This window comes from Marmota flaviventris, chromosome 10 (genome assembly GCF_047511675.1).
Source record: "Marmota flaviventris isolate mMarFla1 chromosome 10, mMarFla1.hap1, whole genome shotgun sequence".
Classification (NCBI taxonomy): domain Eukaryota; kingdom Metazoa; phylum Chordata; class Mammalia; order Rodentia; family Sciuridae; genus Marmota; species Marmota flaviventris.
Genome location: NC_092507.1, coordinates 91845 through 100220, shown reverse-complemented (window position 1 = coordinate 100220; position 8376 = coordinate 91845). Strand labels below are relative to the sequence as shown.

Below are 8376 nucleotides of genomic sequence, written 5' to 3'. Positions count from 1 at the left end.
TGAGTGACAGGGGAAGGACCAATGGGAAGGCTGTGAAAATGCAGGAGGCAGGACTAGGAAGCCCACTAGTCGGGCCAGGCTTCAGGTGATTACCATGGTGATGGAAACAGCATGGAGTCTGATGCTCATTGTAGGGGAAAAGCTCCCAGAGTTGGTTGCATTCTATTTGATTTGTCTGTATTCTCCCCACCTGGGCAGGATTCTATGGGCGGTAGTGGTTTGCTTTGTCTCTGCAAAATGCACTGGTGTTAGCACTCTCACAATTAATGGACATTTTCCCTGTATCTTCCCTCACAGCAAGTGTTCTCCTGTCTTTTGTACTTTCCCTTGTAGCATGTAGGTGCTATAAAAGTGAGTTTTAATGGCAGATGCCAGTGTTACTATCAGATCTTAAGGCAGTCTGTGTTAGGCACCCAGGCCAGGGGGTTTAAGGGCACTGCAGGCAGTGGGTATAGTTATGAAAGACCCACCGATTCCCTGTCCAAGAAAGACGCATGAGGCACTGGCTGCAAAAGCAAGAGGCGATTTATTGATACACAGGCGCCTGCGGGTGCCCAGTGAAACCTCAGCCGGAGCTTCGGTGAACTGGCACACCGGGCTTTGGGGTACAGATCTTTTATAGGGTACAGTGGTCAGTTTCCCTCCTAGCACAGTAACAGGTATCTCATTGGCTCTTTTGAATCCAGCATATAGGTCACTTAAAGGGTAAACTTGTTTTTCACTATAGGTTCCTGGAAAAACCACATAAAAACCATTTGTTATTCATTGTATGGTTTTTCATTGTATGATCCCGTTTGCCCAACCGTGCTGGTTCCTTTCCCAACCATCCTGTCCTTTCTTAATCGGTTACACTTAACTGATTTTCTGAAAAATACATCTGACGTCTGTGCAGGTGTGGAAGCAAGCCCTGGTGATTTATTACTGGGCCTAAAGTTATTGGGCTGGGGTCTTTCATTCCCCCCTTTTTCTTTATCATGGATAGAATCTTATATCCATTGTCCTGCTTGCTCAGGTTCTTGGATTAAGCTTGTGTGTGACCCTGTTTGTTGTTTAAGCAACTGGTACTGTTGAGTTAGAACCATAGTTTGGATTATAGAAAGTCTCTCTCTCATGAATTGCACCAATCTATTGAGTATGCAGGGTCCAAACGTTAGGATTATTAGCAGAATAACTAAAGGTCCCGCTATGGTGGATAGCAAAGTAGTTAACCATGGGGATTTGTTAAACCAGTGTTCAAACCATCCGGTTGTGCTTCAAATTTTTTTTTTGCCTTTTTGCCAACCTTTTAGTGACTTTTTCCATAGTTTCCCGGACCACCCCCGTATGGTCAGCATAAAAACAACATTGTTCCTTTAAAACCACATAGAGACCATCTTTTCTAAGGAATCACAGATCTAATCTCCTCCTATTTTGTAGCACGACTTCTGAGAGGGAAGAGAGAGATTTCTCTAAGGCAGTGATAGACTTGGTCACTTGATATTAGACCCCCGATTTATCTAACTACACTGACTACCTAACTTTAAATCTGGCTTTATTTATTTATTTATTTTTTTAAATTTGGGAACTCCTTACTGCTGTGAGGAAGGGGGATGAAGAGAATCTTTCTGGCTTCTTCAGGCTGAAAAGGGACGGCGTGGGGCAAGCAGTTTGGAGTCCCCCTTAAAAATATCGGGTCTATCGAGTGGTCCATGATGAAAGTCTAATTGAGAAGTAATAGGCTGGAGGGCCATTTGAGTGATGGGTGGTCTATAAGAGAAACAAGAACTTATTAGTACTGGAACCATATTGATGCAGTAATAAATGCCACAGCACAGGAATATGCCAATGAGTATAATGGCCAAGACAAAGATTAAAAATGTTTTCCATCAGGCAGTACCAGGAACTAGGAGCTAGGATATTGTTTCCACGAAAAAGTTGCTGAGGACATGGCTTCCATCTGAGCAGGTAAATCTTTAAAGATATTTGTCACATTGTCAGAAATGTCAGGGATGTCAACACAACAACTAACATGTAGGGTTACAGATGTCTTTTTCTTTAAGATATAGTTTAATAATTTAATGCCATCTGATCCTGCAAAATCCTTTTACTAGTATAACCTCTGTGTCTAATAGAGAAATCTTTAATTCTGTTACTTAGGGCTGGATAACCATATTAGCAAACATCAAGCCTACCTGCGTTGGCTAGAAATAAAGGCCTTAGACTAAAACTACTCTAGCAGTCCCTTTGACAGTTATCAGGCATTTCTGTCTAAGAATCTTTTTTGTAGCCTTCAGTCTACTTATTTATGGAAGTTACATTTAACTATTATTATCATTTAAGATGTCCAGGAACAGCTGTGCTTTGGCTTTGACTGTCTTTGCTAAGTGTTTAAGATGAAGCAAGTCAAACTGACTTTTGTTTCTACCTATTGTTTACAGTCAGCTGAGTTATCCTGGGAGTCCTCCGGAACTTCATAGCAGCTTTTCAGTTCTGCTAGTGCCATTTGCGCTAGGATGGGTCCAGGCCTTGCTTGACCATATGGCTTCCCTCAGAAGCATCAGGGATGTCTCCCTTTTCTAATGACCCTCCTCTTTACAGCAAATGCACCGATTGGCTTTCTGTCCTCCACTGGTCTCATTAATCTCCCTGCTCAGGAGGTTATGTGGCCTAGAGTTGCTGAGCCCTTTGGAGAAGTCCCCTATTCCCTGATTCAGACTGACTCAGAGGGCAAGAGCCGAATATTGGTTTTCTTGGCCCTTTTAATTTAACTAATTTTAAAAACTTGATCTTAAACATCCAGCAAATAAGTTAACAGCCTTATATTAAGAGCACTGGGCTTTAATGTCTATCTCTCTATCCTGTAGGTGATAACTCCTTATCTTATGTTGACCCAGGTTGTGTTCTTAAAGCAATACCTCTTTAAAACATTAACAGGCAATCTTTAAACCTCTATAAGCAAACTACAAAACAAAACTAACTAGGGTAAAAACATATTTAGCTTATATAATAGCTACCTTGAATTCTAGCAGGGTTATACATCATAATTTCCTGTTTGAGATCCTAGTAATCTTGGCACAAACCTATTTTTGGACACAACTTTAACTGTACTGAAATCTGGCTTACTTTTTTCATAGCCACTTTCACATGTAGTGAGATGGGACAGAGCCTTATCTCAAGTAAGGCAGGGCTCTTTATAAATCTCAAGTACTATAGTTCTGAAGCTGATCATTTTACAAAGTTTACATAAATTGTTGTTCAAGTTTACATGAACATTAGCTAACACAACATAATATCACACCTAAAACATGAATTAAAAGCTGAAAGCTTTTAACCTCTTGTAGAAAAGTAGTAATGTACTTTTGTGTTTTGCAATAAAACCTTTACACAGATTAGGCTCTCATTAACTTAAAAATACATAAATTGTATCTCAGAGTAGAAAGTAACATGGAACCGTACATATCTTATTGATAACAAGTTCAGTTATAGAACACAAATGATATAATTGAATCTCTAACATGTTTTTTTTTTTTTTAAGCCTAAAATTACCATACAACTTTAGAACACCAGCTTGATATAATGTTCTTTTGAAGCTTCTACCTTACAGACTTGTATACCTGGAAGATATGAACACATTAATAACACCATAATTACATAAACCTCCTTTTGTTTACATTTTGAAACAATACTTGTAAACTTTTAAATTTAAGCAGAGTTAATATTTTATTAGGGCCTTTTTGAACACCTAGAGAAACTTATAAGCTTAATTTTGAGGACATCTTTACTTTTATCTGTTTACCCAATCTAAATTGAACCGTTTGAATCACGTGAATTAAAGATATTTGGATCTATTTTTAATTTTTTTTTTTTATGAGCGCTCCTCATCTGTCAATTGTTAAATCACTGCAGGATATATGGACATACACACATACAGACATACCGACATACAACACATAACAAGAGTGTGCACACATAACAATAATAAAGGCCTCGTAGCTTTTCGCAGATGAAATCTCTATTGCAATGTTTTTTTTTTTTTTTCTTTTTTTTAAAAACTTCACTGATCAGAAAAACATTAACCTAGGTCTGCAGGATCAGAATCACGAGCTCAAAAAAATACAGAATCTAAGAAAAAACAAGAGTCCTAAAAAAAAAAAAGATGACTGGCCAGTAGTTAGTAAATACCATACAATTTACTTCTTGGTTTGGTCTAGTTTGAGTTCAGGTAAAAAGACACTTTTACCCCCCCCCCCCCTTTTTTTTTTTCCTTGGGCCTGAGCTCCAAGCTGCTTCTGTTTGCATATCAGCTTAAGCCCTGACTAAGGTCTGGAAGGAGCAGGAAAAAAAAAAAACTGCTATTTTGAGCAGACACTTTAGGCCTAAGGCATTTTAACCTTAAGTTATATTTCCAGGTTTAGATGTTGAAAATTATGATACAAATTTAAGAAGCAATTTCCAAAATTTAAAATTTTATATCTTTTTACACTAGAAAAACTTGTTCACATAAAACTGGAAATAGGATCTCTACCATCAGAAGAAATTTCTTTAGTACCTCTAAGCCACTTTGCTTGTTCTGAAGTTTCTAAAGTAGCATTGAGTTACATTAAATTTGCCCACACACTACTATATATATCTGAAATTAAGCTTTGAAAATTTCTAAGACTATTGCTATTTAATTATCTAATGTCATTTTTATGAGCCAGACCAACGTTTTAATTTCTTTTCAGGCTACCCAGTTCAAAATTGAAACTCTTTAAATTTTTTTTTTTTATCCCAAGTATTTAAGTTTTCTAGCATGAACTATCTGAAATCAAACTAAACAATTGCTTAAACCCAACTTTTAACTGCAAGATAGTGCAATGCTTTAGAAACCCATTCAGATACCAGATTGTTACAATAAAAATTATTATTATTATTTTTTTTTAGACACACATTTAACCTAGATTATCCCTAAGAAACAATCAGACAACCAGATAAGAAAATATCTCTCCAGGTTTTGAACTTTCATTTAATTATGACTCCCATCAGTGGCACCATAGACTTTCCCATGAGTGGACCAGATGTTTTCACGTAGAGGCAACTATAGGTGTAAAATCAAGGGTCCCAGTGTGACTGGCTTTACTGCATTCAGTGTCCCTTCTTTTTAAGTAAACAGAGGTGGCATAATCCTTAAGATGTAGACAAGGACCCAGGGAACTCCCCAGAGCTAAATGGCTCTGGCAGCTGCTGGGAGTCCCTTAATCCTATCTTTCACCCATAGGATCAGTTCCTCCAGTTTGGTTTGACCTTAGGCATTAGGCTTTTTTTTTTTTTTTTTTGACCTCTACTGACAGGTTGTCGGCCCGGTTCCGAACGTCCTGCCAGTGATCAAGAGTAAGACTCAGAGGAGTTGTTATAGATTGTCCCATGTTAGTCTTAGATGGAGTGAGAAAGTGCAAAGGCAAGAAGACAGACACAAATATCAGACTGGACACAAAGAACGCTGCGCGGCTCGAGCATAAACCGAACGTACCTGACGGATTAGGGAGAGGAGGGATACCGTCACCTCCGTCACCCATGAGTACAGTGTACTCTACAGAACATTGGAGGCCCCCCAAGATGGGCCTCCCTGAGCCCCTGGGACATCTCCCAGGGTGGCAGGGGAGAAGTCCGAGTTCGTCAACTCCTTCTCAAGCTGCCCAGAATACAGAGCGATTACGCGTAATCGTACAGACGCTGCGCATGAACAGATAACAAGATAACAACCAGACAGAGAGAGACACAAAATGACACGAACTGGCCAGCTTACCTCCCAGTGGTTATCGGGTGTTCCTCGGGCAGGGATCCGGACGGGGTTACAGGAGTTCTCCTGGCTGGCTCGCCAAATGAAAGACCCACCGATTCCCTGTCCAACAAAGACGCACGAGGCACTGGCTGCAAAAGCAAGAGGCGATTTATTGATACACAGGCGCCTGCGGGTGCCCAGCGAAACCTCAGCCGGAGCTTCGGTGAACTGGCACACCGGGCTTTGGGGTACAGATCTTTTATAGGGTACAGTGGTCAGTTTCCCTCCTAGCACAGTAACAGGTATCTCATTGGCTCTTTTGAATCCAGCATATAGGTCACTTAAAGGGTAAACTTGTTTTTCACTATAGGTTCCTGGAAAAACCACATAAAAACCATTTGTTATTCATTGTATGGTTTTTCATTGTATGATCCCGTTTGCCCAACCGTGCTGGTTCCTTTCCCAACCATCCTGTCCTTTCTTAATCGGTTACACTTAACTGATTTTCTGAAAAATACATCTGACGTCTGTGCAGGTGTGGAAGCAAGCCCTGGTGATTTATTACTGGGCCTAAAGTTATTGGGCTGGGGTCTTTCAGTTACAGACCCCACAGGGAGCAGCAGCTAAAGTCTTGTCCCCAATGTCTGAGTTACAGCCATTTTGATCTGGTAGGACAAGAATGCAGTAAAAAGTTTCAATATAATTTTTTTGAGCACTTTAAAAAAGAGCAGAAAAACAAAATATGCCTCTGTAGATGTAGAAAATCTCCCATATTAAGTCTCACCACAAAAAAGTATTTCCTTTTTCTCACACTCTCCAAGTGCAGATTTCTAGCATATAACTCTTACCACTGTTTTATCGGTGACAAGTCCTTGCTTCCCCAATGCTGAAGTATAACACCAGAGAAGCATGCTGAGGCAAGTTTAGAGTGGAAAGTAGAAGCTTTATTAAAGGACAGCAGAAAAGACTTCTCCCGGAGGAAGAAGGGGACCCAAGAGGTGGAATCCGTGGAAGGGTGCTCTTCCCTTTTATAGCTAAGGTCTTCTTTCAGCTTTCCTGCATTCCTGTCGGAGTTCCTGTCCTTTATTCTTTTATCTTGCAATGTTAGAATGTAGGTGGGAAGACCCAAAGGCTGAGGGACAAATGGGCCAGAGGAGTAATCTGGGCAGGCAGGGCCAGGGGAGGCTTTTGATTAGCACCTCCCAGTTTGCTGTGAGCTGTTTCATTAACATTTCCTTAGAATGGGCTGTGGGCCTTGGGAATATTAACATTTCAATTTCCCCAAGTGTTGCTTGGCTTTCCGGCTCCATTCTCAATATGGCCTTCATTTTCGATTTTAGACCCGATTTTACTGGATATTAGACCCGATTTACCTAACTACACTAACTACCTATCTTTAAATCTGGCTTCATAACCCCTAAAAATCTACCTAATATCTTTAAATATAAAAATTTACAAAAACAATCCAAAAAAGCCCACAAAAGTGCTTTTCCCATGGGAGAGGACTGAACTTAAAATATATCCCATCAATCATCTTAATAATTCTTCACATTTATTTAGGGTCTTTAGAATTGCAAATATATATATTTCTAAAGATGAAATATTCCCCAATAGTAAAAAGTTTAAATATTAAATGTCACAGATTTTTATTCTGCATAATTCACTTACTTTCTACAATTTAGCCCACAATACTCTGAAATTCTAAGCATGCTTAAGTTCTGGAGAGAAATTCCAAACCCACTAAATTTCTAAAATTCACCATAGAGTTCCCATAAACCAATTGTTGCATTCCTAAACACTCAGGGTCACTCCAGGTGAACTGGGCTGCACAAAATAATCACACAGAGACAGAGAAATACCTTTTTCTTTGGGTCTTGTGACAGCTCCTCTGACCTTAGGGGTTTGTGGAAAGAGAGAGAGAGAGAAAGAGAGAGAGAAAGGGAAAGGGAAAGGGAGGGAGGGAGGGAGGAGAGAGAGAGAGAGAGAGAGAGAGAGAGAGAGAGAGAGAGAGAGAGAGAGAGAGAGAGAGAGAAGCGCTCTCCCGGGTCTGTGCTTTTATTGGGGAGAAGTCATTCAAATGAGGCAAGGAGTAGGATTACAAGGGAACAAGTGAGTGTAGCTCAACCCCTCTGGGTACTGCCTATAACTAGGGCCACTCCCAGGACCACACCTTATTATCTGAGTGAGGGAAAAGACTGAGTCTTGAATCATGGCATTACAGTGCCTGACTACAGTGATCTTTCAGATCCCCGTGGTGCGTCAGGACTTAAAGATGCATGCATTTGGAGTGGCTCTCCATAGGATTGAAACTAAAAGTTTATTAATTTTAACATAATATGAGTCAGTTATACATCTCTGATATTTATAATCTATCACATGCTTAAGAAATCTAATAATATTTAAAACAAAAACTTTCTTATCAGAATGTTTGTGAAGCATATTATACTTCTTAAGATTTTGCCTTTTAAAAAAAGCAATAATTAATTGGAACAAAAAAGAACACAAAAGTCTAATCTCATCCAAGTCCTATTGAGGGAGATTTGCAACTGTGTAGGCAGTCAGGGCAGGATAGTGAAGGGGGAAGTCAGGGGTAGGTCCAGACAGTAGGAGCACAAAGAGGTCTTCAATAAGGTCAG

The 8376-nt window shown here is 39.8% G+C and overlaps 1 long non-coding RNA gene across 2 annotated transcripts; it reads right to left on the bottom strand.

The window, feature by feature from the left end:
* Positions 1-507: 507 nt before the first annotated feature.
* LOC117794691 (uncharacterized) lies at positions 508-5870 on the bottom strand. Of its 2 annotated transcripts, XR_011708701.1 has the most exons (3): positions 5765-5870; positions 3526-3593; positions 508-1746 (listed from the first exon to the last, which is right to left on the bottom strand). It is a non-coding gene; the product is annotated as an uncharacterized lncRNA (long non-coding RNA). The 2 variants fall into 2 exon arrangements; XR_011708700.1 differs by lacking the exon at positions 3526-3593.
* Positions 5871-8376: the final 2506 nt, after the last annotated feature.